Source organism: Triticum aestivum, chromosome 1A (genome assembly GCF_018294505.1).
Source record: "Triticum aestivum cultivar Chinese Spring chromosome 1A, IWGSC CS RefSeq v2.1, whole genome shotgun sequence".
Taxonomy (NCBI): Eukaryota; Viridiplantae; Streptophyta; class Magnoliopsida; order Poales; family Poaceae; genus Triticum; species Triticum aestivum.
The window spans coordinates 350685548-350706169 of record NC_057794.1 but is presented as its reverse complement, the minus strand read 5'-3'; positions in this window follow the sequence as shown (position 1 = coordinate 350706169).

Below are 20622 nucleotides of genomic sequence, written 5' to 3'. Positions count from 1 at the left end.
GGTAATGCAAGCACGGGAGCATGGGTAAGAAAATTCTTAAGCTCATTGAAGGCGGTATCTTGGGATGGTCCCCAAACAAAAGGCACATTTTTCATGCTCAAAGCATGCAAAGGTGAAGCAATGGTCCTAAAGTCCTTCACAAATCTACGACAGAAACCGGCTAGACCAAGGAAGCTATGCACGTGATGCAAGGTGGTTGGTTGTGGCCAAGTTTGAATAGCATTGATCTTAGAGTCATCAACATGAACACCCTTAGAGGAAACAACAAAACTCAAGAAAACTAGCTTATCAACACCAAAAAGGCACTTTTCCATGTTAGTAAAGAGACGCTCTTTTCGAAGAGTTTGCAAAACGGTTCGAACATGGGTGACATGAATTTTGAGAGATTTGCTATAAACAAGGATATCATCGAAGTAGACCACAACAAATGCACCAATGTAAGGGCGAAAGACATAATTAATAAGGCACATAAAAGTACCTGGTGCTTCAGATAGACCCATAGGCATGAATAACCATTCATGCAAACCAAACTTTGTTTTGAAAGCGGTTTTCCATTCATCACCCTCTTGTATGCGGATTTGATAGTAACCACTTTTAAGATCAATTTTTGAAAATATGGTGGCACCACTAAGTTCATCAAGCATATCATCAAGGCGTGGAATGGGATACCTATAGCGCACGGTGATAGCATTAATAGGTCTACACTCGGAGCACATGCGAAAGCTACCGTCTCGTTTTGGCACAAGAATGACCGGAACGGCATAAGGACTCAAACTTTCGCGCACATGTCCATGGTCTATGAGATGCTTTACTTGCCTTTGTATTTCTTTGGTTTCTTCGGGGTTGATGCGGTAGGGAGCTTTGTTCGGAAGAGGTGCTCCGGGGATGAGGTCGATGCGGTGCTCGATGCCTCGTAGTGGAGGTAGTCCCGGAGGTAGCTCATCGAGGAAACCATCTTGGAATTCCTGCAAAAGAGAAGACAACACTAAAGGTAGAGTGTGAGAGGTGTTAGCTTTTGGTGCGTTGTCCTTGCACAAAAGGACATAGTGTAGGACACTAGATGGGTTCTCACACACTCCTCTTATCTCACTTTTGGTGGCAAATAGAACTAAGTTCTTCTTTTCGCTCATCGTGGAGGCATTCAATTTGGGCTTGTGGTGCTCACTCTCTTTTTCGTGGTTCGCTCTCTCACCATTCTCTCCATGATGGGTGGCTTGCTTGTCGGCGATCACTTGGCTTGGAAACATAGGGCGAAGTACGAACTCCTTTCCTTTCATCTTGAAGATGTAGTGGTTCGTTCGGCCGTTGTGGATGACACCTCTATTGAATTGCCATGGGCGTCCAAGAAGAAGGTGGCAAACGGTCCTTGGAACGACATCACACTCCAAAGTGTCTTTGTAGGCGCTAATTTTGAAGGAGACTTGTACTCGATGCTCAACTTGGATAGTGCCAGAGTCGCTAAGCCATTGAACTTTGTAGGGATGTGGGTGTTTCGTCTTGGGAAATTGGAGCTTGGAGAAAAGTTCGCCACTTGTGAGGTTATGACAACTCCCTCCATCGACGATGACCTTGACGGACCTTCCATTGATGCCAGCCTTGGCATGAAAGATATGGCATCTTTGGTCTTCTTCTTGGTGATGTTGAAGAGTCAAGACCTTGGAGACAACGAGAGCGAGACTTGAATCTTCATCACAAAAGACTTGTTCCTCTTCATCGTTCACTTACGGGTGCATGGTGACTTGCTCAAGTGCTTTTGTTTCTCCTTCACTCATGGACTCGTATGTACCATCGTCGTTGAGGATCATGGTTTGCTTGTTGGTACACTCAAAGGACTTGTGGCCTCGTCCTCCGCATGTGAAGCATTTGAAGGAACTTGTCTTGACGGTCTCATCGGTGGGGGTAGATGATGATGAATCTCTCGGCTTGAAGTTGCTCATTGTAGGAGGATGACTTGGGGTTGATGAAGCTTTCTTGTAACTCGATTTGTCGACGTTGCTTGTAGAAGGCTTTGTTGAAGTAGAAGGTGTTGGAGTCATTGAAGCTTGGTTGTTGTAGAAGCCGTATGACTTAGATGAGAACTTGGCATACTTGAAGTCTTCTTGCACTTGACGTTCCGCTTTGGTAGCTTGATGCACTAGCTCGATGAGGTTCGAGTATGGTTGGAAGTCGGCGATCTTCTTGATGGGATGATCGAGTCCATTCAAGAAACGTGCCATAGTTTGCTCATCATCTTCCGTGACATTGGCTCGTATCATTGCAATCTCCATTTCCTTGCAGTAATCTTCAACGCTCTTGGTTCCTTGCTTGAGTAGTTGGAGTTTCTTGAAGAGGTCGTGGTTGTAGTAGGTAGGCATGAAGCGTGCTCTCATGACTTCCTTCATTTGCGCCCAAGTAGTGATGGGTGGTTCACCTCTTGCCTCACGGCACTCAATGACTTGTTCGCACCAAATGAGGACATAGTCTTGGAACTCAAGGGATGCCATCACGATCTTCTTCTCTTCTTCATAGTTGTGCAACCAGAAGATTTTGTCGACCTTCAATGCCCATGAAAGGTACTCTTCGGGATCGTTGCTTCCATTGAAATTGGGCATGGTGAACTTTAGCTTGCCGTAGCGTTGCTCTTCATTGTGTTCGGGACGGGGATGATGATGTCCTTGACGAGGAGGATCATCTCTCACAATTTTCTCCTGCCGTGGAGGATTTCCATTGTCATTTTGTTCTTGTTGAACTTGATGTTCTTGGCGAGCTTGTGGAGGAAGTTGTCTAGCTTGACGTTGCACGCGAGCTTGATATCTTCGTTCGTGAACTTCTTCGCGAAGTGCTTCTTCATGTTCACGAGCTTGTCGGCCTCGGTTGGCTATGGCTCGACTTGAATCTCGGAGGGCTTGTTGCGCCTCAAGTGCTTGAGCATCTCACAATTGTTGCTCTTGACGTTGTGCCTCAGCATCTTGTGCTTCTTGGTGTAGACACGCTCGCTCTTCCTCTTCATATTGACGTTGTCGTTTCCGTTCTCGTGCTTGCGCAAATGTAGCTTGGTTTTGATGGTGTCAGTGCTCTTGAGAGTCGGTGTCGTGTAGATGATTGAGGCTTGCTTGACGATCGTTGCGCGCGGCACGGCGAAGAGTGTTCGATGTCAGTGTACTTGAACCGGAGAGGGTGAAGTCGGAGTGTCGACTTGAGCGGCTCCGTCTTGATGAGGACGAAGCGGAAGAAGAGCAGTTGAGCAACAAAGCACGAGTCTTCTCCATTCTTGCGTCGTTCTCTTGCTTGTGATCATCGAGCTTGTGGTCGAAGTAGTCTCTTGTACGTTGCTCGGAGAGTCGCAAGTCGGTGGCGAGGTTGTCGATGCGTTCACTCATTGCTTGTTGCTCTTGATGCAAAGCACATTGTGCACCAAAGAGGTGGCTCTTTGTGACGTAGGAGTTCATGTCGTCGTCTCGCCCGATGAAGAGTGGGTTGCTAGAAGTACTTGGCCTATCCATCATTGCAAGATAAATATGTGAGTGGGAGAAAGAGAAGACGTATACCAAATGTACCTTGACCAAAGTTGAAGGTTGATCAATGATCACTCCAATGTGGAACAAGGAAATAGCAGAATTGGTACCAATTCTTGTCGGTTTCTCACACCTACACAAGTAAAAAGCTTATGGTGGATCTTGGTTAGGATGGTGGCAGAAAATTTGATGCAATTATTAGTGAGCTTCAATAATGTTGGAAAAGATTCGCAAGTTTGCAATGCAACAAGTAGACCAAGCAATATAAGGAAGACGGAAACACACACGAAAGAGATAAGTGGGGTCATGCAACCAAGGATGAGCCAAAATGTGGAATCCATAAAAATGCTCTTCTTGCACAACACTAGAGAGACGCAAGCATGATTTGCACAATAGGCGGATACGAAGACTTGTGCACAACCTACTAAGCAAAAATGCAACGACTTCTATCCCAAGTATGCTCTATGTATGGTGTTTTGATGATATGATCCAAGATGATCTACTATGACAATCTTAATGTTGTATGATGTTATGGTTCTTGCTTAAAAACTTGTTTGGATCTTTGTTGTTTGAGCTCTTTTCTCATGCAATGCTTCACGAACCAAGATAGCAATTGTGTATGCAATGACGACCTTGTGACACAAGAGAGGATTCCAAGATATGCACCAATGATGTGTGTATGCTATGGGAAGTATGATCACTAATGTCCACAAGTCATGTTGCCGGCAATACTCAAAGGCTAGTCTCGATGGGTAAGCGACGCAAAGGAGTAAGGCTACGATGGCTATCAATGTAATGGCAAGAATGAAGTATCACTATAGCAAGATGAGGTTACTGCTTCTTGCTTATGGTATGGCGTCAAGATGGTGTAGTGGTTGTTGTCGATGACGCATCCATGGAAATGATGAGTGGTGGTGATGTTGATGTCGAACCGTACCTAAATAGCCGAAACACAATAGGACACGGAACCGCTACTCAAATTCTCAAAGCAAAACGGGACAAAATTGTCGGAGTTGGTAGTGGTAAGTGATGGTGGTGTATGTGCTATATGGCAGTGCTTTGCGGAAGTGTATGTGTGCACCGAAACAAAATTTGGCGAAAAATGGACGGAAAACAGGGCGGTGGATGGAGATGTTGCTGCTAGGGGCCTGATGTCCGGGCGTGATGGACGGATGTCCGGGGTGCCGGATGTCCGGGCTGTCGGGCCGGATGTCCGGGGTGCCGGATGTCCGGGCTGTCGGGCCGGATGTCCGGGCTCTGGATCCGGACGAACTCCGCGTGTAGGGAGGAAATCCGGGCAAAATTCAGAGGAATTTGTGGATGGTAATTGGGTAAAAGTGGAAGGAAAACTAGATCTACCTACAACACATGAAATCCGCGGATCAAATCCAACAAAACTTCATCACACCAACAAATCACAAAAAAAATTGGGGCTATTTTTGTGGGGAAATTTTCGAATTAGGGAAAAAATCAACAAAAACAAGGCTAGAAACACAACAGGGAGGCTCTGAAGTCGTGATCAACGTGGCTCTAGATACCATGATGTTGTAGGGTGGAACCCTAGATGGCCAATCTTTCACGAAAGGAGCGGACCCCGCGGTGAACACCAAGACACGAGGGGAAACACGAGGGGAAATCACAAAGGGGCACAAAGAGAAACACTCAAACCAACAAGATTAAGTCACACATGTGCTAGATCCTCGAAACATGAGAGGAGATACAAGATCCAAAGTCAACAAGGGACGATACAAATGGTAACCGGTCTTCTCCATGAGGAGGTCTTGATGGTCTTCTATGTGAGGAGGTCTTGAATCCAAGTGGATCTTCTCCGAAGAGGGGCCGCGGTCTCTCTCAAGGAGTAGATACGATATGGATGAGCAAAGCTCTATCTCAAATGAGCTAAACCAATGCTAACTGAGGGAGTCCTGGATTAGGGGGTCTTCGGACAGCCGGACTATATCCTTTGGTCGGACTATTGGACTATGAAGATACAAGATTGAAGACTTCGTCTCGTGTCCGGATGGGACTTTACTTTGCGTAGAAGGCAAGCTAGGCAATACGGATATGTATATCTCCTCCTTTGTAACCGACCTTGTATAACCCTGGCACCCTCCGGTGTCTATATAAACCGGAGGGTTTTAGTCCGTTGGACAACAACAATCGTACCATAGGCTAGCTTCTAGGGTTTAGCCTCTCCGATCTCATGGTAGATCAACTCTTGTACTACTCATATTATCAAGAACAATCAAGCAGGACGTAGGGTATTACCTCCATCAAGAGGGACCGAACCTGGGTAAACATCATGTCCCTTGCCTCCTGCTACCATCCGCCTTAGACACACAGTTCGGGACCCCCTACCCGAGATCCACCAGTTTTGACACTGACATTGGTGCTTTCATTGAGAGTTCCACTGTGCCATCACCGTAAGGAAGGATGCCTCGTCTCGTTGTAAAAAACAACATTACTGCCGGGGGAGCCCTGGCTGTCGGCCAAACTCTCCGGCTAGGCAGTTTCATCATGACCACCTGTTCGGCTGCTGCACCAATGATGACTTCTCGGGTCATCGAAAACAGCCTCCACGTTGGCCCGGAATTTGCCGAGAAGATGGATCCAATGGAGGTCTCATCGCTAAACGAGCTCTTTGATCGCATCGCCGCCTTGGGAGTCACTACGGACTATGATCAGATTGGGCTTAAACCCGATCAAAGGGAGATTAACTCTCCACCGGTCACCCATCATATTACGATGGTGGAGGAACAATGCGGCGATTCTTCCTCTACCTTGAGGACTAACTATGTCTGGATTCCTAAGCTCTCCGAGCCGGATACCCGTTTACAGGAGGACATCACCCAAGCCCTGAACCTAGAGTCAGGCGGCGGGCCAGACTTATCGGGCAACATCCCGAAACCCGAACTTCCAAGATTGGAAACTCCTCGGCCCCTGGGTCTCAGATCGGGTAAGGGTTTGGACTCAAAGCCACCCACCCACCCAAGCATAAACGATCTTTCCCACATCAGGCAAGCGCCCCAGGAAACAGTACATCATTATTGGGCAAGATTCCTCCTTGTGATGAACAAGGTTAAGGACTGTCGCAAGGAAGACGCGGTCTCATTTTCTGCAATAATTACACGGACAAGGGAATCCTTAACGCCATAAGTCGCCGTGACATATCACGCTTCGCCGACTTGGCGTCCATAGTACGAAAGTACTGTGCGGTGGAAAGCGCCTAGAAAACCGAAACGAAATTTTGGGATAATCAGGCCCCGAATATACACCCAGTCCGAAGTAAAAGGGTGCACTATCATAAGACACCCGAGTTAATTAAAAAGAAGCAAAGACCCTCTACAGGGCGTGGAACCGTATTGGAGGGATGGCTCGACGGACCCTGCAAAATTCATAGTACAACGGATACCATACCAACACACAGCCTTAGAGCATGTTGGGTACTCTGGCAGGTGGCCAAAAGTGGTGAGGATCTTCTCTTCCTAGATGCCACAGAGCACCATCCCGGGGATAACAATACGGTATTAACAGTCTTTGAAACCTTCGCAACAAATAATAGGCGCAAGCGAACACTACGCAGCCTTGCCGAAATCTGCCATGCGGCAGCAATAAATCCATGGAGTGACACGGCTATTACCTTCAATGCCAGTGACGAACCTAAATTCCGAACATCCTGAGCACCAGCTGCGTTGGTCCTTAGTCCAATTGTGGATGGCTTTCGACTCACCAAAGTACTCATGGACAGCGGCAGTGGATTAAACCTCATCTATGAGGGAACTCTTCAAAAAATGGAAATAGACTGGAACCGCATTGAGCAAAGCAGCACAACCTTCAGAGGAATCATCCCCAGTTGGGAAGCACGATGTGCTGGGAAAATCACACTAGATGTGGTATTCGGCACGCCGAAGAACTATAGGTCCGAAGAAATTACATTCCATGTGGCCCCGTTCAGTAGCAGATACCACGCCCTTTTAGGATGGGAGGCGTTCACGATCTTCCAAGATTGTCACACCCTAGCAAGTTCATGCATTAGAGTGTTTCCATCATGTTTAATTCTCCCAGAAAGATGAAATGGGGATAACAGAACCCCCAGCACCCCCTTAAACCAACTAGGGTTTACTAAAATTGGTTTCAATGAACCCAAAATGCCCTTCACAAAATGTTCATCATTTCTGGATTGGGCTAAAACCCCTGGCACAAATGGTGCACTCTTTTCTAGGACATTCTGGATTTTTTCAATTAAATCATAAGTATTTGAATTTGGGCATTTAAATACTATAAAATATTTCAAATGCCCAAATAATTCTGGATTTAAGTGAGGGCTGTTAGGAATAATCCGAACGGAGCCCACAATTATTTTCAGGATTTTTGGAAACATTTTAGTATTTTTAATAAAGCTCAACAGTTGCAGAAAATTAGAAAACATAAAACAAATCAGAAAAAGAGAGAGAAAGAAAGGCCAGAGGCCACTTACCTCGCTGGCCCGGCCCATCTGGCCCATGCCAGTCATCACCTACCTCTGCCAGTAGGCAGAGGAGGGACACCGCGACACCGCCGAGCTCGCCACGCCACCTCCCTGCCTGCCTGCCATCGCCCGCGCCAGCGCGACGCCTCGAAGCGCCTTTGCGGCCTCCCCTCGACCCCCTGGACACCTCACTCCTCCCCCCTGCTCTCTCCCTCGCTCCCCCGAAGCCATGGCCGACGCAGCCGCCGCCGTCTTGCCGTCGTAGCCGTAGCCACCGTCGTCCCCATGCCACCCCACTGTGTCCATGAGCTCCGCCGCATCTCCCTCGACCTCCTCGACGAGCCACGAGACCTCGGACACGCTGCAACGCCGCCACCGCTACCGTTCCCCTCATCGGCCACCGGAGATCTTCACCGACGATTCGCCGCCTCCCGAGCTTCCCCGAGCCCTCTTCAACGCGCGCTGCCCTCGCCGTGAGCTCCTCTTTCTTCTCCCCTACCCACGTCGCTCGAGCTGCCCTCTAACCCCGTTGGCCATCACGGACGAGAGCTCGGCTCCGCCGGCCATGTCGCCGCCATGGTCACAGACGTGTAATCTTGAATCCGAGCGCGTCACCGCGCTCACCACATCCCCAGGAACCCAACGCACCACCCCACATGCCTCGCCGTGCCCAGTCGCCTCGGGTTCATCTTCACCCGAGCTCCGGCGACCGCCAAGGTCGTCGCCGGCGTCGTTCCCGGCCTCCCTGAGCTCCACTCCCACCATGAAACACCGCGGCTTGCTCCCAGCTACGTGTAGGACCAAACCGCGGTCGATTTGGTCGACTGTGGGCAAAACCCGACGCTCTCCGCCGCGTCTGTCGTCGCCGGCGTCGAGCCGTGGACCAACGCCGGCGGGTTTGACCATGTTTGACCCATGTGGGCCCAGGTTGACCCCCCCTGAGCCTATGACAGGTGGGGCCGGCCTGTTAATTAGGTTAGGATTAGTGCTAACTAATTTTAGTTAGTTTAGGTCACTGACATGCGGGCCCAGGCCCCACTGACAGTTAGTTAGTATTAACTTAATTCTGTTAGTTAGCTGAGACACTGACAGATGGGGCCCACCAGTCAGGTTTGACCTGGGCTGGCGCCTTTGACTCGCTAACGTCACAGTGACGCAGTGCTGACGCAATTATTTATTTTTTGGATTTATTCTTATATAGGAAATTCCAGAAAATAGCCAAAACTTCTAAGAATCATAGAAAATCAACCATAGCTCCAAATCAAACAAATTATATATGAAAAATGATCAGAAAAATTCAATCTTTCCATCTGTATTGGTTTAATGTATGACAAAACACTCTAACCTTGTTATTTAGGTGAAACAAGCTAATACACTTATTATGCATAAGAACTTAAGCTTTCATTTGAACCTTTGATTCAAATGGACCCATTTCAACTTGTTTCACATTGCATTAGGCAGGACACATCATTTTGCCATGTCATAGCATGCATCATATTATTGCATATTGCCATGTGTTGATTATATTCTGTGTGTCTTTCGTGGTAGGTTCTGCCTCCGAGGATATCTCCGAGTATCCAACTGAAGGGCAGTACCCTACTACCACTCCATCAGGCAAGCATCCCCATTGATCATCTCGATACATTCCCATGTTCTTGCCTTTGCTCTCGTTTACTGGATTAAGACAACAACGTTTCAAACTGCTGTGTGCTACGGTAGTTGAACCCTTATCCTCTGCATGACCTATCATTGCCATAGTAACTAGATGAAACCCACTAGCATGTGTAGGAGTTGATTGAGCCATGTATGTGTTTCCTACCTTGCTATGCCTGCTATGCTTAGAGTTGTGTCAGGTCTGATTCATCTAGGTGATGGGCTAGAGTGAAATGATTATGTCGGTAATGTGAGGGATGTGTTAAACATGATTGGGTAAAGGTATCGATGAGAGGCCATGTAGGAGTACATGGTGGGTTGTTTCATTGAGGCCGTCCATAGGAACTGAGATCTGTATGCGTGATTTAAGATTCAGCTACTACCACACATTGGGCCCTGAAATATGACCCCGCTCGACTTACTGACCCCTCTCGTCCTCTGTCCAGGAGTTGCAACTACTTTCTGGTGTTTGTAGGTTATGTGTTGGCGGCCGTGCGTAGCGCTGACCCTAGGGGTGTGCTATGACGCGGTAGATACACTGTGGCCGGGTATGCCGGGCGCCCGTTTGGCGTCTCGGGACCCTGTACACATAGTTTTGGGGCCGTCGAGGACATCCCGGCCGGATTTCCTTGCGGAAGGAACTTGAATAGGCGATAAACCTGGACTAGAGACTTGTGCGATTAGTCAGGTCGTGGTCTACACCCACGTTGGCTTTCGCTTGAAGTCTGCCGAGCACATGTCGTGTGCAGACGCTAAGTGGTGGAAACATGTGTGACAAAGTACACCCCTGCAGGGTATGAAACTATTCGAATAGCCGCGTCCGCGGTAAAGGACTACTTGGTTGCCTATACAGTTCATAGACAAGTTAATGGTTACTACTAAAAGACTCAAGATAAGTGTGAGTACCGAGGATGGCCCTCTCGTAGGATGACGAGGGAGGATCCTCGATGGAGTATTGTGTTGGTGATTAGTGGACTCGTGCGCGAAAACTATTTTACTAGTGGTGTCTCGTAGGATAGCTTAGACAAGAGTCAAAGCTGGCTTGCTGCAATAACTCCACCAGCTTCTTGAGAATGAGCATGTATAGTAGGTTCTATTGTAAGACTTGTTGAGTACCTTTGTACTCATGTTTGCTTTAATTACTATTTTCAGACGACAACGCCGCCCCTCCGATGGGTTTTATGTAGACCTCGACGTCGATGAGTAACTTGCCACCCAGGTGGTGATCCTGGCCATGGAGGGCCTTATGTAGATAGACAGGCTTCGAGAAGCCTTCTTTCTTTCTAGTGTCTGTACTCAGACTATTTGCTTCCGCATGTGCTTGTATGCTTGTATGACTTGAGTGTCGGGTCATGTGACCCCTACCTGTATGAACATGTTATGTATGGCTCTCTGGAGCCCTTAAATAAAGTACTTGAGTTGTAGAGTTTTGTTGTGATGCCATGTTGTATTTGCACATATCGAGCATATTGTGTGTATGATTGAAATGCTTGGTATGTGTGGGATCTGACAATCTAGTTGTTTATCCTTGCCAGCCTCTCTTATGGGGAAATGTAGTCTAGTGCTCCTTGAGCCATAGTAGTCCGCTACAGCCCAGTTCACTAGAGTCCTGCTAGCCCAGCGCTACTTCTCAGGACACTTGACTGGCCGGCATGTGTTTCACTTCGTTCCTATGTCTGTCCCTTCGGGGAAATGTCACGCGGTGATATCCGGAGTCCTGCCTAGCCTGCTACAGCCCGGGTTCCCCGGAGTCCTGTTAGCCCAATGCTACAGCCCGGATTCACTCGCTGATGACCGACATGCTCGATGTGATTCATGTATGCCTGTCCCCATAGGTCTGTGCCGCTTTGGGTTCATGACTAGTCATGTCGGCCCGGTTCTCTGTCATATGGATGCTAGCGACACTATCATATACGTGAGCCAAAAGGCGCAAACGGTCCCGGGCCATGGTAAGGCGACACCCGTGGGGATACCGTGCGTGAGGCCGCAATGTGATATGAGGTGTTACCGGCTAGATCGATGTGACTTGGAATCGGTGTCCTGACAAAGCTATACCCCATTACGGGTACATGAAGCTCAAAATGCCCGGGCCCAACGGAATCATCACTCTCGCTAGTGATGCAGACACATCACTCCACGCCGAAAACAAAACAGCCGCATTGGCCCTCGAGGCATTATCCGAAGCCCTTGCGGCCGAGGAATTAACTACGCTGCGCTCCATAGTGGACGGGAACGATGTGATACTTGACAAGAGATCCAAATCCACCTCTTTTAAACCAGCGGATGAAATAGTCAAATTTCAAGTCCACCCAACGGACCCTACAAAAACACCCTCCATCGGGGCACAGTTAAACCCCGCTATGGACGCCGCACTACGAGAGTTCCTGCGCGAGAATTGGGACATATTCGCCTGGCACCCCTCAGACATGCCAGGAATCCCATGCAGGCTGGCCAAACACAGCCTTAATATTCTAAAGGGATTCAAGCCAGTCAAGTAGACTCTTCGGCGTTTCTCTCAACCTAAGAGACAAGCTATGGGAGAGGAACTAGCCAAGTTATTGGAGGCCGGATTCATTAGAGAAATAAAACACCTAGACTGGCTAGCAAACCTAGTGATGTTACCAAAGAAGGACAAATCCTGGCGCCTATGTGTCAATTTCAAGGACCTCAACAAGGCCTGTCCAAAGGATCCCTTCCCCCTCCCCCGCATCGATCAAATTATCGATGCTACCGCAGGACACGATTCATTGTGTTTCCTCGACACATACTCCGGCTACCACCAAAGCAAGATGGCGGAGTCCGGCCAAGCCACAACAACATTTATCACACCATACGGCCCCTTTTGTTTCAACACAATGCCTTTTGGGCTCAAAAACGCCGACGCAACATATCAGCGCATGATTCAGACATGTCTGGAGAAACAGATCGGCAAAATAGTAGAGGCATACGTAGATGATGTGGTCGTCAAAACCAAACACATCGACTCTTTAATAGACTACTTGAGGCTCACATTCGACAACCTCCGAACACATCAAGCTCAATCTGGGAAAATGCATTTTCGGTGTACCAGCGGGAAAGCTCATGGGTTTCATTGTCTCCAGTAGAGGAATTGAAGCAAATTCGGCCAAAATCCGAGCTCTATCACAGTTGGCTATACCAACGGACCTCAAACAAATCCAGAAATTAACCGGATGTGTGGCGGCTCTAAGCCGCTTTATCTCGCGCTTAGGAGAAAAGGCATTACCCCTTTATCGCCTCCTTCGGCGCACCGAACACTTCGAGTGGACAGACACTCCCACGGCCGGATTGGAAGAAATAAAAGCCATACTAGCAACTAACCCAATCCTGGCCGCGCCAAACATCGGCGAACCAATGCTGTTGTACATTGCGGCAACTCATCAGGTTGTAAGTGCAGTGCTCGTCGTCGAATGAGAAATGGACGAACATAAATTCCCCCTTCAAAAGCCGGTATATTATGTATCCACTATCCTCACTCCATGCAAATCACGGTACCCACATTATCAAAAGATAGCCTATGCGGTATTCATGGCATCCCGGAAGCTGCGACACTACTTTCAAGAGTGTTCAATTACAGTAGCCTCGGAAGTGCCACTTAATGATATTATAAACAACCGCGACGCCACAGGACGGATTGCCAAATGGGCCATTGAGCTCCTCCCGTTCGACATAACATACAAACCCCGGCGAGCCATTAAATGTAGGTTAAGGACTAGGGTCCAAACTGGTCGATGTCGAGTCTAGAAATGCTTTAGTCATATGTAGGGGAATTGATTGTGGGAGGGAACGTAAGGCTCTTTTTACTCCTTTACCTTATGCCCTCTGATCTGAGTCATTCTCTTCTCATTCAACGTGGGTTAAGGACTAGGCTCTCTTCTTCTATCAGGTTCACGTGTTACTAATCCGTAGTAGCTTATAGGATTGTTGTTACAAGCCCCCGTACAGTTTCTACTACTTTTAGTATGTTGCCAGTTGCATCAGAACCTTGATATGATGTTGTTGAGTGGTATTGCAAACTGTTGTGGATGTCTCAAATCTTTTTCTGAGCATTTACAGCCGTTATGCTGTCCGATTTCCCCTAGAAAATTCTAATGCCTTTCCATTATTCTGTGCTTTCAGATGGCCACCCATTCACAGAACCAAGTGTTCCGTCTGACCCGGTGCCTCGATGTGCCCGGCCACACGGCCATGTTGGTTCGAGTGATGGTCGAGTCAGGCTATCAGTGGTATCCGAAATATACCGTCGAGGAGCAGTTCAAAGACTTCAACCAGAGCCAGTACCTCTGTACCGTCAGGATATATCCCTCTTATCCTGGAGCCACCGAGCCCCTTCACTGTTCCTATGGACTTGGGGCACTATTGAGATGTCTATGCAGGATGCAGCCTATTCAATGATGACTATCATTCGAGCCAGGACTGCCTTGCTATAGAACACCGATTTCCGTTACATGCCAGCCTCACTTCCTGGAGCACAGGGGTACTATCAGGCTTTGTACTATGACTCTTCACATGAGGAGTCACTACTCCGCACCACTGCTGAGATGCTCGAGGATAAGGACCGCGAAAATTGGGCCTTGCGTATGGAGCTTTTCCACACTCGTTCTGATCATTGGGCCACTTTGACTCGGTTTGCACCTGTGGTGCAGGCAGGATACATGGACATGAGGGACTTGTACCCTGTACGGTCTGGATTGCCAGATTGTATGGAGTGGCATGATGTCGGAGGCATCACCCCTCCTCGTGGTCCCCGTCTGCCACCACCTGTGGGACCGAGGCCACATCCGAGTCCCTATGGTCCGCAGGCTCCGCAGGACCGTCTGTTCCCAGATGATCATGTTCCACTTCCAGGCTTTTGTGGTGACTTTTATGAGGATTACTATGGAGCCGTCTGAGCTAGTAGTAGTTTCACTAGTATTGTAATAGTTGTATTCTCCACAGTCCTGCGTGACCGTGGGATACGACTGGGTGTGTATCATGCTCCGGAGGTGTAGAAAAATAATGTATAGGAGCTTGGAATGCCTCCGATAAGATGTAATGTCTTTCACCGTAGTTGTACTCTAGCCTGGGCTTGTACTAAACTATGTACAGTGTGTATGACCAATGGTATATATATGGCAGTTTCTATATTACCATGTCGTGCAATGAACATCTTAGTATTCCATGTTATCCATTACATTCTGCACTTCCTTGCTAAGTTTGTGCCATCCTTATCTAAACAGTTGTCTTGTTTTCTCCTAGGATGGTCAACACCCGCAGCAACCCTGCTGCCCCAGAGCAGGGAGAAGCCAGTGCAGCTAGGGGTGAAAATCTGCCTCACCCGCCTTCTCTGGCCGAAGTTATGCTGGAGGCGGAAAGAAACAAGCATGAGACTAACCGCTTGCTGGAGCAGATTGAGCAGAACACTGCACGCCATCAGCGAAATGACTTGGTGTCAATCAATGACTTCATCAAGTTGTACCCACCAAAGTTTAATCATTCCGTCGAGCCCCTCGACGCGGATGACTGGCTCCGCAGCATCACACACAAGCTACATTCTGCCAACGTAGCCGAAGCTGATAAGGTTACCTATGCTGCATATCACCTCGAAGGCCCTGCTAGCCTTTGGTGGGAAAACTTTGAGGCTATGCGCCCGGTCGGCCAAATTACTACTTGGGCTGAATTCAGTGAGGCTTTCCATGAGCATCACATCCCGGAAGGTCTCATGGATCGCAAGAGGGAAGAGTTCTGCAATTTCACCCAAGGAAGACTGACTGTGGATGCATATAGTCGTGAATTTGGGAATCTGGCACGATATGCTCCTGAAGAGGTGTCCACCGATGCTAAGAAGCAGGCAAGGTTCCGCAAGGGACTTAGCCCTAAGCTTCGCCGCGATCTTCGTCTGCACGAGTGCACCTCCTTTTAGAAGTTGGTCAATAAAGCCATCAGTGCTGAGACAGGCCAGTCTGACTATGACACTTCATGCAAGCACTCTCGTGATTTTGGTTCTTCACCCGACTCTGGATCTTAGAAGCACCGGGTGTGGATTCCAAGCACGGCACTGCCACCTAGGTACATTCCGAGGCCATCCTTTGAGGCGCCTCGCCCCAATCAGCAGTTTGCACCATCTAAGCCCTATGGTGGCCCCGCTGCTAATGCTGCTCCACGCCCCAATGTTGTGACATGTTTCAAGTGTGGAGAGCCGGGTCACTATAGTCGAGAGTGTCCCCAGAACAACAACCCCAATCAGTCTGGAAAGTCCGTTGGTCGTGGTAAGCCAGCGGGAAAGACATTCTATGCCAAGCCAGCCACCACTGCACGTGGCCATGTCAACTATGTCTCAGCTGAGGAGGCTCATGAGGATCCTAACGTCATCCTTGGTACGCTCCTTGTTAATTGCCATCCAGCATATGATCTTTTCGATACTGGAGCATCTCATTCATTCATATATGAGAGCTATGCTCGATTGCATAACACGACATTGTATGACATGACCACTACCATGGAAATTCAAACCCCTGGCTATAGATGGCAAACCTCTAGAGTAAGCCATGGGAATGAAATTCTTGTCGATAGACTTGCCTTCCTTGCATCCTTAATAGCTCTCAAGTCCTCGGACATAAACATCATCTTGGGTATAGACTGGATGTCAGCTCATTATGCTAAGATTGATTGTGCCACTAGAACCGTTCAACTTACTCACCCATCGGGCAAGACAGTCAATGTCTTAACTCGAGTGGCCAAGCGCCAGCTTTACTCCCTAAATTCCAAACCCCTTCCAGACCTTGAAGATATTCCAGTAGTCCGAGACTTTCCAGATGTCTTTCCAGAAGAACTGCCAGGTGTTCCACCTGACAGGGATGTCGAGTTTGTGATAAACCTTGTTCCAGGAACCGTTCCAATTACTAGGAGACCCTATAAGATGGCACCCTTAGAACTAGCCGAGCTTAAGAACCAACTCGATGAGTCCTTGAAAAAGGGTTTCATCCGTCCTAGTTCCTCCCCTTGGGCTTGCCCTGTCCTCTTCGTCAAGAAGAAGGATGGAACGGACGGATGGTCGTAGATTACCGACCTGTCAACTTGGTCACTATCAAGAACAAGTATCTGCTCCCAGGATCAACGATCTGTATGACCAGCTCGCTGGATCCTCAGTCTTTTCCAAGATGGATTTGAGGTTGGGCTACCATCAAATCAAAATCAGAAATGGGGACATTCCCAAAACGGCCTTTGTTACTCGTTATGGCCAATACGAGTACACCGTTATGTCCTTCGGTTTAACCAATGCCCCAGCCACCTTCTCTCGGTTAATGAACTCGGTCTTCATGGAGTATTTGGATAAATTCATTGTAGTATACCTCGATGACATACTCATCTACTCCAGCAATGAAGAGGAACATGCCAAACATCTAAGGCTGGTATTGACGAAACTTCGAGAGCATCGCCTTTATGCCAAATTCTCCAAGTCTAAATTTTGGTTGCCAGAAGTGACCTATCTGGCCATGTAATCTCTGGTAAGGGTATTGCTGTCAATCCCGAGCGAGTTCAAGCCGTCCTTGATTGGACTCCACCCGTAACGGTCAAGCAAGTTCGGAGCTTCCTTGGCTTAGCAAGCTATTGCCGCCGCTTCATCGAGAATTTCTCCAAGGTTGCTAAACCTCTAACTGAACTCCTCAAGAAAGATAAAAAGTTCGAGTGGACAACACAATGCGAGTTCAGCTTTCAGGAACTGAAAAGACGCCTGGCATCTGCTCCCGTACTGGTACCACCAGATTTCTCCAAGGACTTTATTATCTATTGCGACGCCTCGCGACAAGGACTAGGTTGCATACTCATGCAAGATCGTCAGGTAATTGCCTATGCTTCACGGCAATTACACCCACATGAGGAAAATTATCCCACACATGATCTAGAGCTTGCAGCTGTAGTCCATGCACTCAAAACATGGCGACATTACCTTCTCGGTAATCGTTGCAAGATCTTCACCGATCACCAAAGTTGAAATATATCTTCACCCAACCGGATTTGAATCTCAGGCAAAGACGTTGGGTCGAGTTGATCTTGGATTACGACTTAGGAATAACTTACACCCCGGGCAAAGCGAATGTCATGGCTGATGCGCTAAGTCGTAAATCTTATTGTAACAACCTAATGTTACAACAAAGTCAACCACTTCTCCACGAGGAATTTCGTAAGCTTAACCTTCACATTGTTGCTCAAGGATTCCTATCCACCCTGGTGGCGAAGCCTAACCTTATGGATCAAATCATAGCTGCCCAGAAGGTAGATCCGGGAATCTCCTGTATTAAGAGAAACATTAAGAAAGGAGTCGCAAATTGTTTCTCCGTTGATGATCAAGGTGTCATATACTTTGGAAACCGCTTAGTGGTTCCCAAGGCACGAAACCTGAGGCGGCTGATTCTTAAGGAAGCTCATGAATCCTCTCTCACCATTCATCCCGGTAGTACTAAAATGTATCAAGACCTATGCCAGAGGTTTTGGTGGACTAGGATGAAGAGAGAAATTGCTCAATACATTGCTAGTTGCGGCGTCTGTCGACGTGTTAAAGCAGAGCATCAATGGCCTGCTGGCACCCTTCAACCTTTGGCTATTCCTGAGTGGAAATGGGATAAAATCAGTATGGATTTCATTACTGGGTTTCCCAGGACCAAGAGAGGGAATAATGCTATCTTCGTCGTGATCGACCGTCTTTCCAAAGTAGCCCATTTCCTACCTGTTCGTGAGAGTATCACCGCTAGCCAGCTAGCTGATTTATACATCTCCCGAATAGTGTCTCTTCATGGTGTCCCATTGGAAATTAACTCAGACCATGGGAGTCTCTTCACCTCTCGATTTTGGGAAAGTTTCCAAAATGCTATGGGAACTCGTCTCTCTTTTAGCACCGCCTTCCACCCTCAATCAAGTGGTCAAGTAGAGCGAGTCAATCAAATTCTGGAAGATATGCTCCGAGCTTCTGTCATCTCATTCAGAATGGGTTGGGAGAAATGCCTTCCATTCGCGGAGTTTGCTTATAACAATAGTTATCAAGCTAGCTTCGGCAAAGCTCCTTTTGAAGTTCTCTATGGACGAAAATGTCGAACGCCTCTTAACTGGTCAGAAACCGGGGAAAGACAACTCTTTGGCCCGGATATGATTCAGGAAGCAGAAGAGCAGGTTCGCGTTATTCATGAGAAATTGAAAATAGCCCAATCTCGTCAAAAGATCCAATATGATCGTAAACATAAGCTCATGTCTTACAAAGTCGGTGAGAAGGCTTACCTTCGGGTTACTCCGTTAAAGGGAACCCATCGCTTCGGTATCAAAGGCAAATTGGCTCCTCGTTACATTGGACCCTTTCGCATTCTTGCCAAACGAGAAGTTGCCTACCAATTGGAACTACCTCCGCATCTTTCCAGAGTTCACGATGTCTTCCACGTTTCTCAACTCAGGCGTTACTTCGCAGATCCTATCCGTGGAGTGGACCATGAAACGCTTGGTCTACAAGATAACCTCTCATATCGGGAATATCCCGTTCGTATCCTTGATCAAGCCGAGCGTACCACTCGACGCCATAATATCAAGTTTCTCAAGGTTCAATGGTCACACCATTCCGAAAAGGAAGCCACTTGGGAAAGGGAGGATCGTCTTCGACTCGAGTACCCCATCTTCTTCCCAACAGATCCTAAATCTCGAGACGAGATTCTTTTGAGTGGGGGTGAGTTGTCACACCCTAGCAAGTTCATGCATTAGAGTGTTAGCATCATGTTTAATTCTCCCAGAAAGATGAAATGGGGATAACAGAACCCCCAGCACCCCCTTAAACCAACTAGGGTTTACTAAAATTGGTTTCAATGAACCCAAAATGCCCTTCACAAAATGTTCATCATTTCTGGATTGGGCTAAAACCCCTGGCAAAAATGGTGCACTCTTTTCTAGGACATTCTGGATTTTTTGAATTAAATCATAAGTATTTGAATTTGGGCATTTAAATAATATAAAATATTTTAAATGCCCAAATAATTCTGGATTTAAGCTGCTGTTAGGAATAATCCCAACAGAGCCCACAATTATTTTCAGGATCTTTGGAAACGTTTTAGTATTTTTAATAAAGCTCAACAGTTGCAGAAATTTAGAAAACATAAAACAAATAGGAAAAAGAGAGAGAGAAAGGCCAGAGGCCACTTACCTGGCTGGCGCGGCCCATCTGGCCCGTGCCAGTCATCACCTACCTCTGCCAGTAGGCAGAGGAGGGACACCGCGACGCCGCCGAGCTCCCCACGCCACCTCCCTGCCTGCCTGCCGTCGCCCGCGCCAGCACGATGCCTCGAAGCGCCTCTGCGGCCTCCCCTCAACCCCCTGGACACCTCACTCCTCCCCCCCGCTCTCTCCCTCGCTCCCCCGAAGCGATGGCCGACGCAGCCGCCGCCGCCTTGCCGCCGTAGCTGTAGCCACCGTCATCCCCGTGCCACCCCATCGTGTCCACGAGCTCCGCCGCATCTCCCTCGACCTCCTTGACGAGCCACGAGGCCTCGAATGCGCTGCAACGCCGCCACCGCTGCTGTTCCCCTCGTCGGCCACCGGAGATCGCCGCCGATGATTTGCCGCCTCCTGAGCTTCCCCGAGCCTGCTTCGACGCCCGCTGCACTCGCCGTGAGCTCCTCTTTCTTCTCCCCTAGCCACGTCGCTCGAGCTGCCCTCTAACCCTGTTGGCCATCACAGCCGAGCGCTCGGCTCCGCCGGCCATGTTGTCGCCATGGCCACAGACGCGTAATCTCGAATCCGAGCGCGTCACCACACTCACCATGTCCCCAGGAACCCAACGCACCACCCCACATGCCTCGCCGTGCCCCGTAGCCTCGGGTTCATCTTCACCCGAGCTCCGGCGACCGCCAAGGTCGTCGCCGGCGTCGTTCCCGGCCTCCCTGAGCTCCACTTCCACCACCAAACGCCGCGGCTTGCTCCCAGCTACGCGTAGGAGCAAACCGCAGTCGATTTGGTCGACTGTGGGCAAAACCC